This window comes from Chlorocebus sabaeus, chromosome 11, assembly GCF_047675955.1.
Source record: "Chlorocebus sabaeus isolate Y175 chromosome 11, mChlSab1.0.hap1, whole genome shotgun sequence".
Taxonomy (NCBI): Eukaryota; Metazoa; Chordata; class Mammalia; order Primates; family Cercopithecidae; genus Chlorocebus; species Chlorocebus sabaeus.
Genome location: NC_132914.1, coordinates 14,971,132 through 14,992,705, shown reverse-complemented (window position 1 = coordinate 14,992,705; position 21,574 = coordinate 14,971,132). Strand labels below are relative to the sequence as shown.

Sequence of the window (21,574 nt, the reverse complement as noted above, 5' to 3'; positions counted from 1 at the left end):
TACTAGGACAGCCTACATCCAGTGATCAAGGTGGAGGTATAAAGGCCTGGCTGTTTTAGTCTACTGTGGGACAACTCTGCCAATTCAGCTTCCTTTTAAGAAAATTAAGCTGGAATTTTTTTTTTTTTTTCTTTTCTTTCTTGAGACACAGTCTTGCTCTGTTGCCTAGGCTGGAGTGAGTGGTGCAGTCCTGGCTCACTGCAACCTCGGCCTCCGGGGTTCAAGCGATTCTGTTGCCTCAGCCTCCTGAGTTGCTGGGATTACAGGTGCGTGCCACAGTGCCCAGCTAATTTTTTGTATTTTTAGTAGAGATGGGGTTTCACCATGTTGACCAGGCTGGTCTTGAACTCCTGACCTCAAGTGATCTGCCCACCTCGGCCTTCCAAAGTGCCGGGATTACAGGCATGAACCACCACGCCCTGCCCTTTCTTTTTCTTTTCCTTTCTTTTTTTTTTTTTTTTGAGACGGAATCTCGCTCTGTTGCCCAGGCTGGAGTGCAGTGGTGCAGTCTTGGCTCACTGCAAGCTCCACCTCTTGGGTTCACGCCATTCTCCTGCCTCAGCCTCCCAAGTAGCTGGGACTACAGGTACCCGCCACCATGCCGAGCTAACGTTTTGTATTTTTAGCAGAGACGGGGTTGCACCATGTTAGCCAGGATGGTCTTGATCTCCTGACCTCATGATCTGCCTGCCTTGGCCTCCCAAAGTGCTGGGATTACAGCCTCCTTTTTTTTTTTTTTTTTTTTTAAGACATGATCTGGCTCTGTCGCCTAGGCTGGAGTGCAGTGGCATGAACCTGGCTTGCTGCAACCTCCTAGGCTCAAGTGGTCCTCCCACCTCAGCCTCCTGAGTAGTGGGGACTAATTTTTTTTTGTATTTTTTTGTAGAGATGGGGTTTTGCCATGTTGCCCACCCTGGCTTTGAACTCCTGGTCTCAAGCGATCTGCCTTCTTGTTGTGAGTCACTGTACCAGGCCGGGATTCTTTTTTGTTTTTGTTTTTGTTTTATGGTGGCAAGATTTAGTAAAGTGAAAGGGAAAGTAAAGGGAAAGCGAAAGTAAAGCTTCCACCTTGTGGAAGCAGACCCGGAAGGGTTTCTGTTTCTGGCTTGGATGTCTTATGCTTATATTCTCTTATGACTCCTCCCCTTTTCCTTTTTCTGTCCTATAGGATTAGCTTATTTTCTCTCCACTTGTGAGTTGGCAGGCCTGATTGGTTAAAAACATCAGGCTGCAGCTAGAGCTTAAACTCCCTATATGATTGGTTGAAGTTTCAATCCCTTAGCTTGCAGCTATGACTCATTTTGGCTTAGGGGAAAGTCCCCTTTGATTGGTTGAAGTTTTAATCTCTTAGCTTGCAGCTATGACTCATTTTGGCTTAGGGGGAAGTCCTCTTAGGGAAGTCCCTATTGGCCCAGGAAGTCCAGCCAACTTAACCACTTAGTCCCTCAGTCTCCCGTTTCAACAGGAAAGCCCAAGTGCTATTGGGAAGTTGGGCGATGATCATTCTAGCTACTTCCTGCTGAACTAGGTGGTAGAAGGGGCTCTGCAGTTGAGGTTTCCTCAGGAGGGGAGTCTTTGGTGTTGTGGAGTGAGAACAGGTTGGTGGGTCGGTCTAGGGATCCTTGATAGTAGGTGCTAGTGGTGATCATTTGGGGCTCCATTTGTAGAACCATTTGCAGTTTCGTGGATTCTGTTCTGAAAGAGGCAAATTTTACAAGGAGGTTAAAAATGCAGGGTCCAAAGATAACCAACATCACAATAGCCACCAAGGGTCCCAAGAAGGGGAGAAGCCAGGGCATCCATTGGTTGACAATATTCCAAGGTCCTGTGTCTTGGAGCTCTTGTGTCCGGCACTGTATCCTGTCTCACAGCTCCTTAACCTTCTCGGTGACAATTCCGGACTGATTAATGAAATAGCAGCACTCTTCTCCTAGAAAAAGACAGCTTCCACCTCTTTTGGCTGTTAATAAGTCTAGGGCTCTCCGATTTTGAAGGGCTGTTGCTGCTAAAGAGTTAAGCTGGCTTTGTAAGGTGACCAGCGAATCTGAGACTCATTCCATGTCATCATTTAACTCTTGTGATAATTTGTAATAGAATTGGCTTGAGGTGGTAATGCCTCCAATGCCGGTTCCTAGTCCTCCTAGTATCTCAGCCCTGATAATGAATGGTAGGACGTCCAGGTAGACTGAGACACTGGGTTTGATGCATCTTTAAAGGCAAATAAAAATTGAGAGTCAGCATGGAGAGGGATGTAGAAGCAAGCATCCTTAAGATCTAGGACTGTAAACCATTCTGCTTCCTCTGGTATCTGGGAGAGTAGAATATAAGGATTAGGTACAACTGGATACAGAGGAACAACTGCCCCATTGATAATTCTGAGGTCTTGCACTAACCTCCATTGTCTGATGGGTTTTGTATGCCTGGAATAGGGGTGTTGCATGGACTGTTGCATGGCTTTACTAATCCCTGTGCTTTTAGGTCTTTGGTGATCTTTTGTAACCCTTGTTGGGCTTCTGGTCTGAGGGGGTACTGCCTTTGATAAGGAAATGAGGTAGGATCCTTTAATTTAACTTGAATTGGACAAGTGTTTTTTGCTTGTCCGTATTGTCCTTCCTCTGCCCAGATGTCAGGATTAACTCCCTCCTCGAGTAGAGAGCAGCAAACAGGTATTCCTTCTCCTATATTCAAGTATAATAATGTCCCTGATTTAGCTAATATATTCCTCCCTAGTAAAGGAGTAGGACTCTCAGGCATAATAAGAAAGGCATGTGAGAAAAATAAGGTTCCTCAGTCACAAATAGGGGGTGGGAGGAATGCCTAGTGACTGGCTGTCCTAGGACCCCTTTGATGGTGACACATCTGGAGGATAGTTGTCCGGGACAGAAGAGTAAAACTGAGAAGGCTGCACCAGTGTCCAGGAGGAAGGTGGTTTCCTGGCCCTCAATAGTTAAGCTTACCCGGGGCTCTGTGAGGGTGATGGCATGAGCTGGCGCCTGCCCCAGGCACTCTCAGTCCTGTTGTTGAGCCATCTGGTTAGTGGCCTCTGGCCTAGAGGACCTTCACCCTTGGGGGCAGTGTGCCTTCCAGTGATCCCCCTGGCACAAGGGACATGGATGAGGGGGCGGCTTACTTTGGTTTGGACGGTCCTTTTTGAAGTGTCCCTGTAAGCCGCACTAATAACAAACCCTGTTAGGTGGGTTGCCTGCCCGGCCCTTCTTTCTTTCAGAGCCACGGACGTTCGTCTGCCTGAGGGCCATGACTAAGGCGGCGGCCTTTTTCTTGTCTCGTCTGTCCCGTTCAGCCTGCTCCTCCTGATCCCTGTTATAAAATACTGAAGTTGCCAAATTCAATAGAGTTTCCAAATTTTGCTCGGGGCCCGGGGCAGACTCTTGAAGTTTTTTTTTCTAGTGTCTGTAGCTGACTGAGTGATAAACTTATCCTTTAAAAATTAGTTGGCCTTCATTAGAGTCAGGTGACAAGGAGGTATACTTTCTTAATGCCTCCCTTAGTCTCTCTAAAAATGCCATAGGATTTTCTTCCTTTCCCTGCATTATGGTGGACGTCATTGAGTAATTCATTGGCTTTTTTTCTGGTCTTTCTTAATCCCTCTAGTATACAAGTCAGTAAATGCCTGTGACTCCAGTCTCCATGCTCCAAATTGAGGTCCCAATGGGGATCCACACTGGAAACCACCTGTTGGCCTATGGGGAATTGTTCCCTTTCTTCTGATGCCATTTTATCATTTACCTGGCGAAGGTACCAGAGATCCCCAAGCTCCCGGGATGCAGCTGATATGGCCTCTTTTTCACTGGGAGTTAAGGTTCGACCTAACAACAACATACTATCTCTCCATGCTAAATCAAAAGATTGTCCTAATCCCTGTAAGACATCTATGTATCAATCAGGATTATCTGAGAATTTTCCTAGGTCCAGTTTGATCTGTTTAAGTCTGAGAGGCAAAAGGGGACATGTACTCACGCCGGGCCAAAGTCTCCTTCTCCCACAGCTTGGAGGGAGCACAATCGAGGGCCATTGGCGCCTTGTGGTTCCTTGGCTATCTTTTTGTCTGGTTCCTTTTGGGGTGTAAGGGCCAAAGGAGAGTTCTTACTAGTGGAAGGGGGAGCTCTGGGGAGACCTGAGTATGGGGGTAGGCTTTGAGGAGCCCTGGAAGGATGTAAATTACATTTTTTACATAATTGTGGGTTATCCCTTAGTGAGAAAAAAAACCTGTACACATGGCACTTCACTCCCTTTGCCCTCTCGTTTACAAAAGAGATCTAGCTGTAGGATGGTATTATAGTTGATACTTCCTTCGGGTGGCCATATCTCTCCTCTGGAAAGAGGGTATTACGGCCAGGCAGTGCTGCAGAAAAATATAAGTCACTTCTTCTTCAGTGTTTGAGAATCAAATTGGTCCCAGTTATCCCGAATATACCTCAGGCGTGGCTTTGCTTTTGAGGGAATGTCTCCCATCTGAAAGGAGAATGTAGGAGTGCCTACACCCCTAGTCATCCCCTAGTGAGCACTAGCCCTAGGGCGTCCCCTATGGTTCTAGTGTCCTTTTCTTTCCAGGGTGCACAGTCACCCATGGAACACTGCTTATTGGATTTAATTGCACTTACTAACGTAGCAGTTTTGCCTGCACTCATTTCCTGCCCTTTTTTAGCCACAAAAAAAGGGGGCCGGGGCTGTTGGATTTTAGTGGCTCCTTACCAGCATGCCCACAATTGCCTTTGCATCTGCGAGTGGGTCTTAGGTTCGGGGTGTATTTTGAGCCAGAGACCAGGCACCAGTTAGCATATTTCTGGGCTTGGAGCTGTCCCAGCAAGATAAAGTCCTTGAAAATGGCACTGAAGCACAACAGCTTCAGGGTAGGCAGTGGCAAATTGGAGGACCAGTGCTTTTTGTACCCAAATTTTCTGTCCCCTATTCGCCCTCATAAGAATATTCGTTGACCTTTGGACTTGAATCGGGGGACCCATTGTCTATGATATTGTTTTCAGCCCATACATCTGACAGCTTCGAGTGGAGAAGTTCTACAGTTCTAATTGCTGATCCCAGACAGGAAAGGTGGTAATTAAAGTAGCTTCTACAATCTGGGGTAAGATTAGGGCAACAAAAGGAAAAATGTCCTAGGTCTTCTATCAGCCACGGACATGTCTTTTGATGTCCCGGATAGTGTCTAGGGTACAGGTTATGAGGGACAGGTCACGTATAAGTATATTGATACCCATTTGCATAAGAATAAGCCTGAGAACACCATGGGCAAGAGTCTTTGGATTGCCAGCCCCCTTGACTTAGGCTCCTAGCCAAAAGATTCTTAGACTCAGGGGTAAGAAAGATCCTAGAGGACAGGGCCTCGAGAAAGTCTTCTCTGAGGACGTTAGCACCCAGGAGGCCTGGGTCAGAAAAGGCAGAGAATGCATGCATGGGCAGTTGTGGAATAGAGGCTTCTTGCTGTGCCATGATCTCGACTGGGCCAGTGCCAGGAGTTTGGGAAGACAGTTTTCCACCTCTAGCCAGCCCTCGGCTTTTCCCAGGAAAGGTAGAGAAAGGTGGAACTGGTTCCAGTTAAACCAATGCTCCCAGCCTGGAGGGCCAGGGGTTGTTAGAGAGCTCTTTCCCAGAAAGCCTCACACCCGTGTCTTAAGTCCGGCGGCCATGCTTGTCGCTTTTAAATGGCCGACAGGTACCTGGTGTTTTCTTCCAATTTCTAGTGAGAAGATAGAACAGAGTAGCAAGCAAAAGGGGTCCGAGTTTACTCACTGCTTTGGAGAATTCTGGACGGGACCCCAGAAATGAGACAAGAAGACTTCTCCTGATCGAAGGTTTTCCTCGATCGAAGGGTCTGTGGTCTCACAGGCTTCAAGGAATGAAGCCATGGACTGCAGTGGGGAGTGTTACAGCTTGATTAGAGAAACGCGCAGACCCAAAGAGTGTGCAGTGGCAAGATTTATTAAAGCGAAAGCGAAAGTAAAGCTTCCCCATGGTGGAAGGGGACCCAGAAGGGTTGCCTAGGATTCTTTAACTTAATTATTCTGTCTCTCTCTCTTTTTAAATTGAAGTATGTTCATTAATGAATTATGAGTAATTATCACTAACCCACAAAGTATTTTGGACCCATTACCTCATTCAAATAAATTGAGTGAACCATTTCCTTTAGGAAACCCCAACTAGAAAACTATTTTTCATTTTCTTCTGTCTCTTCTCTGTGTTATATCAAACTTTATTTCATGTATTTATTTTCTCAGATAGGGTCTCACTCTTTCGCCCAGTTCGGAGTGCAGTGGTGCAATCCTGGCTCACTGTGGCCTCAAACTCTTGGGTTCAAGTGATCCTCCTGCCTCAAGTAGCTAGGACTGCAGGCATGTGCCACCACACCTGGCTAATTTTCGAACTTTAGTATATCGTAAAAGTTTATGGGCCAGGTGTGGTGGGTCATGCCTGTAATCCCAGCATTTTGGGAGTCCGAGGCGGGTGGATCATTTCAGGTTAGGAGTAACATCTCAGCCTGGCCAACATGGTGAAACCCCATCTCTCCCGCCTCAGCCTCCTGAGTATCACTTGAACCTGGGAGGCGGAGGTTGTAGTGAGCTGAGATTGCGTCACTCCACTCCAGCCTGGGCGACAGAGCAAGACACTGTCTCAAAAAAAAAGAAAAAAAAAATTTATGGGTGAGGAAGCTGGGCATTTGATCCTTCTATTTAATTTAATTTAATTCAATTCAATTGAGACAGACTCTTGTTCTGTCGCCCAGACTGGAGTGCAGTGGCACGATCTCAGCTCACTGCAACCTCTGCCTCCCGGGTTCAAGTGATTCTCCTGCCTCAGCCTCCTGAGTAGCTGGGATTATAGGTGCCTGCCACCACACGCGGCTAATTTTTGTATTTTTAGTAGAGACAGGGTTTCACCATGTTGGCCAGGCTGGTCTTGAACTCCTGACCTCAAGTGATCCACCTGCCTCAGCCTCCGAAAGTGCTGGGATTACGGACATGAGCCACCACACCTAGCCCCTTTTATTGTTTAAAAATTGGATTCATATAATACTTGCTGAGGGTACAGGATAGAATAGAAAGATTGTGGGTTTTGGAGTCACACTAAGGGTTATTCCAAGTCATTGCAGAAGTAAGAAAACAAAAACAAACTGGGGGTTAATATCCCAGCTAATGTATATAAAACACCTAGCACATAGCCAATATTTAGTTAATGTTAGTTTAATTTTCTTTTCTCTATTGTGTTTTAGAAACTCTGGTACCAACTTCATATTATCTAATTTCCCTGTATCCATTCTTCTCAGCTAAAATCTCTCTTCCTCCCAAGTCAGTAATTCCAAACCATAGCCCAGATGATATTTTTCTTCTTTTATTCAAAAAAATTGTTTCTTAGTTCTTTTCATCAGACCTAATGATCTTTTTATTTTTATTTATTTTTTGAGATGGAGTCTTGCTCTGTCTCCCAGGCTGGAGTGCAGTGGCATGATCTCGGCTCATTGCAACCTCTGCCTCCCAGGTTCAAGCAATTCTTCTGCCTCAGCCTCCTGAGTAGCTGGGACTACCAGCACGTGCCACCATGCTCCGCTAACTTTTGTATTTTTAGTAGAGACAGGGCTTCACCATGTTGGCCAGGCTGGCCTGGAACTCCTGACCTCAAGTGATCCACCCACCTCAGCCTCCCAAAGGGCTAATGCTGGGATTACAGGTGTGAGCCACCACGCCCAGTCCCTAGTGATCTTTTTAAAATGAAAATTTAATTAGTCACTTCACTGCTTAAAATTTGAAAACTTTCTATTGCTTCTAAGATAATGACCTCAATTCTTACCTTGGTCTTTTAACAACCTGAATTATCTGACCCAGACTCATCTCTTAATAAGACTGCTTTCCTTCCTCACTCTCTACTCTAGTTTCATTAAGCTTTCGTTTAGCCCCTGTACTTGTTGTGTCTCTCTGTAGTCCCCACTGCCTGGAATGCCCCACTCCTCCCTATCCCCTCCCCCTTGGTTAGTTAGCTCTTTCCCATCCTTTAGATGTCAGCCCAGAAAAGCCTTCTCTGACCTGGTACCCTCCCCATGATTTAAGTCAGTGGTATACACTCTCTTATGACCTTGCGATGTTCCTTCACTTTGAGACACTCATTGAAATTTGTAATTAATCATCACTGTGATTAATTAATCATTGTCTGTGTTTCCCACAAGACTAAGTTCCTTGAGAGTGGAAAACTTTTTTCATAGCTTGTTTCATAGTAGGCAGGCAGTAAACACTGTATAATTTAATCTGCAAAAACCCAGCAAAGCGTGTGAATGTGTGTGTATATAATTTCATTATTATTTTTCAATATGTCACGTAACTGAAGCTCATTTAAGGCTAAAGTCATTTAGCTTATAAGTGCAGAGTACCTTACAATTTTACAAAGGCATGCTTCTTTTTATGAGTGTTTCAAATATACTTTCCTTTTCTCTTTTGTATTACCCATGCGTAATATTCTTAATGTCCAAGAACAATATTCTTTTTTTTTTTTTTGAGACAGAGTCTCCCTCTGTCACCCCAGGTGGAGTGCAGTGGCACGATCTCAGTTCACTGCAAGCTCCGCCTCCTGGGTTCACACCATTCTGCTTCAGCCTCTGGAGTAGCTGGGACTGCAGGTGCCCACCACCACATCTGGCTCATTTTTTGTATTTTTAGTAGAGACAGGGTTTCACCGTGTTAGCCAGATGGTCTCCATCTCCTGACCTCATGATCCACCTGCCTTGGCCTCCCAAAGTGCTGGGATTACAGGCATGAGCCACTGCGCCCAGCCAAGAACAATATTCTTATTGTTCTTTATCTAATGCCTCATTTTCTTCTCAATTATTCCCTTCTCAAAAGACTCTAGTATTCTTAAAAATTCACTTATGCCTTCTGACTTGTAAATAACAAAGAACTGCCAATGACCCCGAAATATAATTGTCCAACCTATGGACTATGGCCCTGGAAATGTAAACTGATCCCAAATTGACATTTAATTAAATTTATCAAACATTTGAACCATACTAGATAGTTCATGCTACTCATGTGATTTGTGGTGGGGGTCTTGGGCCATGCTGAATCAGTTTGACCCCCAGAGGGGCTGGAGACTGAATAAGATCACCCACGTTGGTGCTCTCTTCCCATGTGGCCAATCCCTAATTGAAACTCCAGACAGCAAGACTCATCTGACCTTCTCTGGTTGGCAAGACTCCATCCATGTTGTCACACATTGTTGCTGAGAGAATTAAGTGCTGTCCGGATGACTTTACAGAGAGAGGAAAACTAGAAATGTGTTTCTGGTCTCTCCCGGACTCTACCCTTTGTGTCTTTTATTTTGCTGGTTTAAATGTTTATCCTTTCATCATAACAAACAGTATGAGTTTAACAGCTTTTCTGAGTTTTGTGAGTCCTTCTAGTGAATTGTCGAACCTGAGGGTGGTCTTGGGATGCCCCGTCACAGCTGCTTAGTAAATGTATCAACTTTGGGTTTCTTAAGTAGGTTTCAAACCCGACTCTAAAACTTTCTGTGTGCTGCTGATCAGGTTAGTCAAGTTGTTCCTGCATTTCTGCATAAGTAAAACTAGCGCAGTAACAGCTACATTACAGTGTCAGTGTCAGGATTAAAGAAATAATGTAAGACAGGTGCCTGGTAAGTGTTTAACTAAATGCAGCTTTTTTTTTTTTTTTATCATATTGGGGTAAGGGGTGGAGGAATACAAGATTATTAAGACATTTTCCAATAGCTAGTAACCTAATCAAGGGAAAATCCTTTTCTTGAGGACTGTGGGGGAAATGAGGTTATTTTCCACTTGGTCCACTCTTTGTAGACTGATAGTTCAGTCAGTCAGTCATACAAACCGTCCCTCCTACTCATAGGCGCTGCTGTCCCGGGGCAGAGACAGGACAGGCAAAGAAGGAAAGACTTTTTCTACCTAAACCTGAAGATATAAGATTTATATACATGCAATTAGCCTATATATATCTCTCTTTTATCGTATCAGTAGTAGGACATGGACCTTCAACGGGGTACAACTGGCCTTTAGTAACTTCGTAATTAATCATTCAGGACAGCCCCAAATGTTCCTTTTAGCCTTATTTTGCTTGAATAATGACACTGGAATGCAAGGCGACACCACGGGAGTGGCCTCCACTTCCCATTCTTTCCATGCCCCCTGGGTCCCCTGATACACATCAGGCCAAGTAAAGCCCTGCCTAGGGAATGGCAAGGGAGGACATGGAGTCAAATCTGTCTCTTGAAACCCCTGTTAAACATTTTCAAACATCTGAATCAGTCTAGGTTATTTTTTGTTTATGGATTTCTTTTCCTGGCCGGGTGCGGTGGCTCATGCCTATAATTTCAGCACTTTGGGAGGCTGAGGCGGGCGAATCACCTGAGGTCAGGAGTTTGAGACCAGCCTAGTCAACATGGTGAAACCCTGTCTCTACTAACAATACAAAAAAAAATTAGCTGGGCATGGTGGCACACACCTGTAATCTCAGCTACTCGGGAGGCTGAGGCAGGAGAATTGCTTGAGCCCGGGAGATGGAGGTTGCAGTGAGCCAAGATCGTACCACGGCACTCCAACCTGGCTAACAGAGTGAAATTCTGTCTAAAAAAAAAAAAAAAAATTTTCCTTTGTTTCTAAAACAGAATCTCACTCTGTCATCCAGGCTGGAGTGCAGTGGTACAATCTTGGCTCACTGCAGCCTCAACTTGTTATGCTCAAGCGATCCTCCTACCTTAGCCTTCCAAGTAGCTGGGACTACAGGCATATACTACCTTGCCCAGCTAATTTTTTATTTTATTTTTATTTTTATTTTACTTTTAAGTTCTGGGATACATGTGCAGAGTGTGCAGGTTTGTCCATGGTGGTTTGCTGCACCTATCAACCCGTCATCTAGGTTTTAAGCCCCGCATGCATTAGGTAGTTGTCCTAATGCTCTCCCTACCCTTGCCCCCACCCCCTGACACGCCCCACTATATGTTGTTCCCATCTGTGTCCATGTATTCTCATCGTTCAACTACCACTTATGAGTGAGAACATGCAGTGTTTGGTTTTCTGTTCCTTTGTTAGTTTTCTGATAATGATGGCTTCCAGCTTCATCCATGTCACTGCAAAGGAGATGATCTCACTAATTTTTTACTTTTTTGTAGAGATGGGGTCTCACTATGTTGCCCAGGCTGGTCTAAAATTTACTGGGCTCAAGTGATCCTCCTGCCTGGGCCTTCCAAAATGGGATTACAGGCATGAGCCACTGCAACGAATAAGCAAAGGAGTTTTCAGAGTGGGACGGTTTGGGTAAAAAAAGACTAAAAGACTAAAATGACCTTTCTTTTAATACATTTAGAGGAGATCTAGACTTGAGGACTCCCCCAGGCATCCTGGAGCTAGGCACTGGCTACTGCAGAGTGTTTTGTAGTTAGGAAACGTGATGTGGACTTGGTTAGTGGCAGAAGAGGGTCAGGAGTGAGGAGGGAAGTATTTGTATATATCCCTCATCTTTCCCCTTTCCTACTGTTCCCACTGGTTTCTAAACACAAAATCTGCCCTGGGCCATGTGAGAAGCAGGGCAGGGCTTTGGCTTCACTGAGGTGGAAGTAAAAGGAATAGGCAGGAAATTCTTAGGCAAGGGAAGCTGAAAGAAAGGAGTTTCTGGGATATAAATCAGAGGCTCCAGTATAAGAAGCCAAATAGCTTTTCAACAGACTGTATTGAGGTCACAGGGAAACTGCAGAGCAACTTGTCTCTTCCTTAAGAATGGAGACATGTGTACTGACCCAGTTTAAAGCCACTTACCCTGATTTTTCTGTTCATATCCAGACCCATATCTGTGTTATTTCCTCAAACCCACACCCCTCTCACAGCACAAAGCAAGCCGACCTCAGATATTTACAAATTCACACCTGCAGTGGAGCTCTCTTTCCATTCAAACCCTATTGAATAGATAAAGCACACATTTTATTGCCATAAATGTTTAGAAAAGAACAAAGTCCTTTAGTCTGTCTTGATTCAAAAGTAATCTGAAAAATTAATCTTTAGCCAACAATACTGGAAACAATGCGAAAAAGTCCCCACATATACACACATGTAAGCATTATTGAAATTTTCACTCAAAAAGGAAAAGAGCAATTCTTTTTTTGCTTTTTTGAGATGGAGTCTGCTTTGTCTCCCAGGGTGGAGTATAGCAGTATGATCTCGGCTCACTGCTGCAACTTCTGCCTCCCAGGTTCAAGCCATTCTCCTGCCTCAGCCTCCTGAGTAGCTTGGATTATAGGTACACACTACCATGCTTGGCTAATTTTTGTATTTTTAGTAGAGGCGGGGTTTCACCATGTTGGCCAGGCTGATCTCGAACTCCTGAACTCAAGTGATCCACCTGCCTTGGCCTCCCAAAGTGCTGGGATAAAAAATAATTCTAAACCCAATGATATGTGATCTCAGGTAGATAATCTATTTTTCTTTGTTTTTTTGAGACAGGGTCTTACCCTGTCACCCAGGCTGGAGTGCAGTGGCATCATCATGGCTTAATCATGACTCACTGCAGCCTCGACCTCCTGGGCTCAAGCAATCCTCCCAGTTCAGCCTCCCTAGTAGCTGTGACTATAGGTGTGTGCCACCATGCCAGGCTACTTTTTATGTTGTTTTGTAGAGGCAGGGTTTCACCACATTGCTCAGATTGGTCTTGAACTCCTGAGCTCAAGCAGTCTGCCTGCCACAGCCTCCCAAAGTGCTGGTATCACAGGTGTGAGCCGCAACTCTCAGCAGCATTTCTATTAAAACAAATAAAAGGAGACTGAGTTAAGTCCATATGTGCTGGTTCCAAAATCCCAGAAGAGAAAAATTAGACTGTGCAGCTGAAGCCAGGAGGACAGAGACACGTAGCAGCTGAACACTTAGAAAGGATTATGGGAGCAGACTTTTAGAGAAGAGAGAATGACAAATTCTCTTTTAGGAAGCATGGAGGCAGAGAGGAAATAATTGGCATTTTGAATGTAGAAATCTTATTCATCGTTATATTCCTGGTATCTAGTATATATAATGATCTTAAGTAAAACTGAGTTGAACTAAGGGATAAAAGATAGGCAATTGCAAGTATATAAGATAAAGATTGAATCTATTTTGTTTCAGGTAGGAGGCACTGACTTCCCTTCATCTGTACCGTGGATGCTGTGGTGTGCTTCCCAGACACCGCTTCTCATCTAAGGCTTGAAGAATTCCTCCAGCAGTGGGAGTACTGGCAATCAACAACTCTCAGCCAAGTCTCTCTTCTAGAATTGCCCTCAGGTAAAGAGAACTGCCTAGCCCAAGGTCATACCTCCTTCCAGGAGGCAATTCGTATCCAAAGACTTGTAAATGCAGAGGCACAGAGGCCTAGCCTTATGACTGCAATTTGGGGCAACTCTGAAGGGTCATCCCAACTCCAGAGCTCCTAATAGGATGGACTGAGGCCTTTGTTTTGACAGAATCATTAAGTTTGACTTTTCTCTCTAAACAATCTTGGGTTTTTTCATTCCCCCACAGGAGCTGATCCTAAGATTATTTGCCAATACAGTTCCTACATGCAGATCTCTGCCTCAGAATTTGGTTCATGGGGAACTCAATCGGAAATAGCTGGCACCAGGAGTGTCTGAAAATGAAAACTCTGAAGACAGGACTTTGGAAATGGATCATTCACAGACCAGATATCAATGAGGTCCCCATCACTGGTAGTAGGTGGCACACAGACAGCAAATAGTCCATGGCATGCAGTAGCCGTGCAATTTTTAAAACTTTCACTAGCAGTGAACTTGGATAGTCTACCAATGGAAGGAATGCACTTGTAGGTGCAATGTGTCAGTCATTTGAGAAAGACAGAGGAAATACTAAATATAAGGACTATAAAATTGGATGGCTATTGCGGAGGGCCATTCAATTCTGCAGAAAGATAATGAAAGGGTCATTAATTATCAATTAATTAAAGGCTAAGTGTGAAAGCCAGAGGGTCTCCTTGGCAGCATAAAAGAGACTCTCATCTCCTGCAGGATATGTATGGTAGAGCTCCAGAAATGGCAGATTCTCAACCATGGAAAGTTTTCTCTGCACTACTTGGGAGCCCTAATTGGGAAGAAATGTAACCCTGACACAGGGAAGGGAGACATCTGGGTTGATGCACCAGAGAATCTTGAATCCTGAAATTCTTCTACAGAAATAGTCCACTTTTCCCTTGTAAAGACTAATTCTCCCTCTTCAGGTAAGCAAACAGTGATCCCTCTAAGTAAGCAAGAAGGCAATGATCCAGCCAGGTGAGTCAGGAAGTCTCTGTCATCAGCTATTCCAGTGCTGGTTCACTGGTACATGAACAGAGTAGTCATGGTGGCAGGGATGAAGCCTGTACATGGGTCCAACAAAAGGGGTTGCACTTACCCAGGCTGATCTAGCTTTCATTGCTGTCGAAAACTATGGAGACAAATACTGAACCCCAATATAGCACCATCCCTCAAGGAGACCAATCATCTACTTGGTGGCATGCTAACTATTTGGATCCTGTAATGAATGGAATGTTTATTCCTATGTTGAAATCCTAACTCCTTAGATGAAGGTATTAGGAGGTAGGGCCCTTGGGAGGTGATTCCGTCATAAGGGTAGAGTCCTCATGAATGCGATTAGTGCCCTTCTAGAAGAGAGCTTGTTTGTTCCTTCTGCCATGTGAGGATGCAGCAAGTAAAAGGCTATCTATGAGCCAAAAAGCAGGCTCTCACTAGACATTTAATTTTTTTTTTTTCTGAGATAGGGTCTTGCCTTGCACTGTACTCTAGGTTGGAGTGCAGTGGTGAGATGCTAGCTCACTGCAGCCTTGAACTCCTGGGCTTAAGCAGTCCTCCCACCTTGGCCTCTCAAGTAGCTGAGACTACAGGAATGTGTCATATGCCTAGCTACTTTTTTTTTTTTTTTTTTTAAGAAACAGAGTCTCCCTGTGTTACCAAGGCTGGTCTTCAACTCCTGGGCTCAAGCAATCTGCCCACCTCAACCTCCCAAAGAGCTAGGATTACAGGCATGAGCCAACATACCTTGACATGTCAAGATCTAGACATAGAATCTTGATCTTGAACTTCCCACCTCCAGAAATTTGAGGAATAAATTTCTGCTGTTTGTAAGTCACCCAGTCTATGTTATTCTGCTATGGCAGCTAAATTTATCTTGACTGGAATTGATGTATTCTGAGGATGAGTTTAACTTTCTTGCCTGCAGGGCCTCATCTAGCATAACTTGTTGAGGGCTTACAAAGTATTTGATCTACTTGACATGGGATCTGGATGACATCGCATTGGACTAAGGAACCTACTTAACAGGATAGGAAATGCAGCAGTTCACACATGACTTAAGATCCACTGGTTCTCTCACCTACCATTCCACCCAGAGCCTGGTGGTCTGATAGAGTGATGAAACAACATTGGTGTAAACAGCTCTGATGAAACCTGTTAAGGTACCAGCTTGGAGAGAACACCCTGAGAGGATGGGGCACCATGCCGCAGAATTAGTATACATCTGAAGTCAACCAGAGCTGTATGGTGTGGTATCTTCAATAAATAAGTCTGATAGATGGAGTTAATTTACAACTGGACTAGAACAGCACTGTCTTTGTCTCTGTGGATGCCTTGATGTCTGGTTTCTGTCAGACAAGATAAGGAAAGTGGAATTTATGATATGCTGTTTGAAGTCTGAAACTCCCCTCCTAACTGCCAGGGCCAGTTTCTATACTGATAGCCTTAAACTGGCCTAACCGGTTTGATAGGCCTGGCTAAGGGTACATAAAAACTCCACTGGGAACTTCCTTATTGAATTCCCCCAAAGCTAAGGTTCCTTGCACAGATCTTGGTGATTTGACCTAGATTCTGAGTGCATTGTGTGCAAGTCAGGACGCTGGGGAGCTGTGTCGGAGCTGTCTCTCAGATTCCAGTGCTTGCCTGTACTCACCATCTCTTGATGCAATGCATCATTTGCCTTTAAATAAAAACCTTGAGTCTGGTAAGTCCTTTAAAATATCTGAACTTGAGAAGTCTTTGCAGCAGAATATATAGGTCTGGGAACTAATGGATGGAGGCAAGAGTGTCTCCACCAACCATTACTCCCCAGTAACTCACTGGGGAAACTGTTTCCTAGAGATCCTGATCCAAAAGAATGAGCACTTTCACCAGAGGATACAGAAAGCATTGCATTAAACCTCATACCAGCAGTCAAAAAGGAGATTCACTCTCCTGGAAGAAGTAATCAACCTGACCACTAGGAAATAATATGTTCGGCACCCACATAATCCACTTGGTTTCTTGATACAATAGGCACACACGTCCTGAGATGGGGATGATGACCCGGGTCTTAGATCCTCTCAGAGATGAGTGTCTGGGTCACCCTACCTCGGTGATAAGGTTTGGCTCTGTGTCCCCACCCAAATCTCATCTTGAATTGTACTCCCATAATTCCCATGCATTCTGGGAGGGACCTGATGGGAGATAATTGAATCATGGGGGTAGATTCCCCCATACTGTTTTCATGGTAGTGAATAAATCTCATGAAATCTGATTTTTTTTTTTTTTTTTTTGAGACAGGGTCTCACCCTGTTGCCCAGGCTGGAGTGCAGTGATGTGATCTCGGCTCACTGCAACCTCTGCCTCCCAGGATCAAGCAATTCTCCTGCCTCAGTCTCCTAGGCAGCTGGGATTACAGGCACTCACCACCACACCCGCCGAATTTTTGTATTTTTAGTAGAGACGGGGTTTCACTACGTTGATCAGGCTGGTCTCGAACTTCTGACCTTGTGATTCACCCGCCTCAGCCTCCCAAAGTGCTGGGATTACGGACATGAGCCACTGCGCCCAGCTGATCTGATGGTTTTATCAGGGGTTTCTGCTTTTACATCTTCCTCATTCTCTCTTTGAGATGGAGTCTCACTCTGTCGCCAGGTTGGAGTGCAGTGGCACAATCTCTGCTCACTGCAAACTCCGCCTCCCGGGTTCAAGTGATTCTCCTGCCTCAGCCTCCCAAGTAGCTGGGAATACAGGCATGCACCACCATACCCAGCTATTTTATATTTTTAGCAGAGATGGGGTTTCACCATGTTGGCCAGGATGGTCTTGATCTCTTGACCTCGTGATCTACCCGCCTTGGCCTCCCAAAGTGCTGGGATTACAGGTGTGAGTCACCGTGCCCAGCCTGCATCTTCCTCATTCTCTCTTTGCCTGCTGCCATCCATGTAAGACGTGATTTGTTCCTCCTTGCCTTCCACCGTGATTGTGGGGCTGCCCCAGCCATGTGGAACTGTAAGTCCAATTAAACCTCTTGCTTTTGTAAATTGCCCTGTCTTGGGTATGTCTTTATCAGCAGCATGAAAACAGACTGATACACTAGGTAAGCCACCTAGGTCAGGAGAGAGAAAGGGAATCTAAGAGACCTATATAGTAGAATGATGATGAGTATCATTTGTGCTCTTGAGATTAGCTGCATGGTGGGGATGGAGGCCCTGTGAAAATTTAAGGACCTGCTCTTGGAACTCGAATGAAGCAGGTGGATCCAAGAGACTCAGGAGTGGATTATAATGGATGTGTTGTACTATCCCACCTTGATCTCCCCACTCCAGACTGAAGCCTTTGTTACCCCTGCAGCTGGGAGTGTTGTCAGTCAATAGATCTCAGCTGAATTCTTCTCCAGTTCTTGGCTTTGGTTGAAGAAAACAACCTTGCTCAAGGTCTTGCCCCTTCCCAAGAGTAGCTAAAATCCAAGTGTCAGGTTGTTTTGGAAGCATAAAGGCCCAGTCCACTTGTTCCCCTTTGGAGCAACTCTGAAGTGTCATCCTATCTCCAAAGCTCCCTTTAAGATGGACTTAGGCTTTTGCTGTGACTCACAGTTTAACTTCTCTCTCTGCCCAATTATACTTTCTTTTTTTTTTCCAATTGTACTGTCTTCATGTCCCCACAGGGTTTGTTCTTGAGAATACTTCCTAAGAAACATTCTGTACTCAATCTCTTAGAGTTTGCTTTTCAATGAACCCAGTCGGTGACCATCTGAATGCATCTTTCTTTCTTTTTCTGTTTTCTTTTTTTTTTTGAGACGGAGTCTTGCTCTGTCACCCTGTCACCCAGGCTGGAGTGCAGTGGCGTGATCTCGGTTCACTGTAACCTCCACCTCCAAGGTTCAAGCAATTCTCCTGTTTCAACCTACTGAGTAGCTGGGACTAGAGGTGCGCACCCCTGTGCCTATCTAATTTTTGCATTTTTAGTAGACATGGGGTTTCACCAAGTTGGCTAGGCTGGTCTTGAACTCCTGACCTCAAGTGATCCACCCACCTCGGCCTCCCAAAGTGCTGAGATTACAGGCATGAGCCACCATGCCTGGCACTGAATGCATCTTTCTAAAATCCAGTCTAGTCTCTAAGAAGCCTGTAATTGCCTTCTTATTCTTGGTGTAAAGCTGCAATGGTTTTTAAACTGGGTTCCAAAAAACCCTTCTGTGGAGGTGCTTCATTGCAAATATTTAATTTGAATTTCATTCTTAAAAAACAATGAATACATTGTTTTTTAAATGTGTCCAAGAATGACACATGTGTCATTGTCATGCCGATAATGTGTCACGCCTATAATGAGCCACTATATTTGGGAGACTAGGGTGGGAGGATTGTTTGAGGCCAGGAGTTTGATACCAACCTGGACAACAAAGCAAGATCCTATCTCTACAAAAAAATTTAAAAATTAGCTAAGTGGTGGTGCATGCTTATTGTCCCAGCTACTTGGGAGACTGAGGTGGGAAGATCGCTTGAGCCTGGGATGTCAAGGCCACAGTGAGCCATGACTACGCCACTGCACTCTGGACTGGGTAATAGAGTGAGACTCTGTCTCTCAGAAAAAAAAAAAAAAAAAAAAAATTAACAATGTGAAAAGCACTAACACCAAAAATACAAACTACTGAGAAAAATGAGCAGAGAACTATACATGTGCTATATTCTAAAGTTTACACATGCTTTACAGTGTATTAACTTGAGGTGCCAACTCCTAGGATTTTTGTGCAGAGCTCAGGAGGAAGTTTCACTTTTCATTATTGTGCACGTATTTCAACTTTTAAGAAATTATTTTTGGCTGGGCATATGGCTCACGCCTGTAATCCCAGCACTTTGGGAGGCAAGGCGGGAGGATCACCTGAGGTCAGGAGTTCAAGACATCCTGGCTGACATGGTAAAACCCCGTCTCTACTAAAAACACAAAAATTAGCTGGGTGTGGTGGCATGTGCCTGTAATCCCACCTGCTTGGGAGGCTGAGGCAGGAGAATTGCTGGAACCCGGGAGGTGGCAGCTGCATTGAGCCAAGATTGCACCACTGGACTCCAGCCTGGGTGACAGAGCAAGACACTGGCTCAAAAAAAATATGTATTTTTGAATATATATGTACATAGTTTGGAATTCAAAAGATATAAAGGAGTATATGTATGTATAGATGTATATACATATACATATATGTGTATATATGTGTATATACTCCTTTTTATATATATGTGTGTATATATACTCCTGTATATGTATATATACTCCTTTATATACATATATATGTGTATATATACTCCTTTATATACATATATGTGTATATATACTCCTTTATATCTTTTGAATATATACATATGTGTGTGTGTATATATATACATATATAGTGAAAAGAATAATTCCCTTTCACCGCCATATTCTAGTGCCCCAGTACCTCTCCAGGGGCAACTATAGCACTCAGTTTCTTGCGTATTTTTCTAGAGATATCTTATGTATTAAATTATGTATATATAGTAAAAGTTTCCAGAATCAAAATGGAGTCTCTTGTGTCAGACCAAATCAACAACAATAAAACGAAGCTGGGAAGTTAAGGATGAAGGGCCCTCACTCACACATGCCTATGATAAGAACTATTACAAAGACTCTCTAAAGGGCTCTTACATATGTATGCCTATAGCAGGAATCTTTGCCAAGGATTTCCAAACTGTATCTTGCTAGGTGAGTCATAGGGACAGCTAGCAAGATCCATAAGAACACTTGCCTGATACACTGTCTCTACTAAAAAACTAGTGTCATCTCCTGTGATAAGCCTCTGTAAACAATGTTCTCTGTTTCAGAACAAATTATGTGTACTTTTCTCTTTTGCCTTTAAAATCATCTCCTTGCCTCAACCTCCTTGGATAAAATGGTAGTCTCCTTAGCCTGCATATCTTGGATTTGCAGATCCACTCTGCACTCCCCATTAAACTCATTATGTTTGAAGACTATCTCTCTTGTCTGTTACTTATGTTGACAACACACACATATGCACATACCTTTTTCCCGTATATACACTGTAATGTATGCTAAATGCTGTTCTAAAGATTGCTTATTATTATTTTTAACTTAACATATCTGCAACATTTTTGTTTATGGAAAAGGTCTTTAATATGTCATTAGTTCATAACTGCTGCTTTGCGTATTAAAGACCTTTACCTTTTCTAAAAGACCTGATCTTTTATATAATAAATATGTGGATTTTGGGAAAGAGATTCCAAAGCAGAATATCATAGCATGGATTGGCTGATATTAGCTGCATTCATAAGGTTATAAAAGAAAGAAATGAACTCAGAAAAAAAAAAATAGCCTACTTGCAAGCAGCACTAAAAAGTAAGAGATAATTCAGACATTTTGGAACTGTGTCGAAAGATACCACTTTTTCTTTCTTTCCACTAGTAAATGATAGAAGGGGAATAATTTCATCTAGGAAGGTCAATTAAGCCTTAGGACAAAGACCAAATCAATGATGTAGCTATGAGATGTTCTGTTAAGACCTTGGATTGCATTAAGCTGGACCATACTAACCCATGCAGCTGAACAAAATGGCTTCTAGAAAAGCGACTAAGCGCAAGGTCCTGTGGAAACCTGATCAACTTAAAGGACCTGTAATTAAATCTAGAAAGAAAGTCATGTTCCAAGAAGAATTGTTGGTGTGACTGAAGTCATAAAAAATGAACACATATTTTGGAAAGAGATTTATTGTCGAAAATGCCATGAGCTTGTATTACAAGAGACTGGGACTGTTTAGGCTATAAACGACTTTCGGGGCCCCAGATTTCCACCGGCCGAGAAAGGTACCCATCTGCCAATGAGACCATTTTCTCTATTGCCCTCGTTATCCAAGGAAAAAAATGAAAGATCTAGAAAGTGCACCCAGGCACCAGAGAGAGAAGTGAACTAGGGGCAATAGTTTGAGGATCAATTAAGGGCCTCCCACAAATGACTACTCTCGGAGTAGTGGGGTGTCCTAGCCTTCCCAGCAGCCTCCTGAGAAACAGCAAGATTCCAGAGGGAATGGATGCATGGTCTCCAGGGAGGGAAACCACAGGGCTGGATTGGTTATTGATTGCCTGTGCGACAATGTTGACAGAGTAGTGCACATCTGAGCTATACCCTGTGTAGAAAAATGATTGATTATTGAGGGCTGACCCAGCCCTCAACTACTACAGTGCCACTCCACCTCTTTTGCATTTTGGGACTGTATAGGGCTTCAGAACTCTGGGCTGAGGCCAGTTACAATGACTCATGC

The 21,574-nt window shown here is 44.0% G+C and overlaps 1 pseudogene; it reads right to left on the bottom strand.

Annotated features, from left to right (window-relative positions):
• Positions 1–3,346: 3,346 nt before the first annotated feature.
• Positions 3,347–4,657, bottom strand: LOC140712816 (uncharacterized; annotated as a pseudogene).
• Between the last annotated feature and the right edge of the window lie 16,917 nt (positions 4,658–21,574).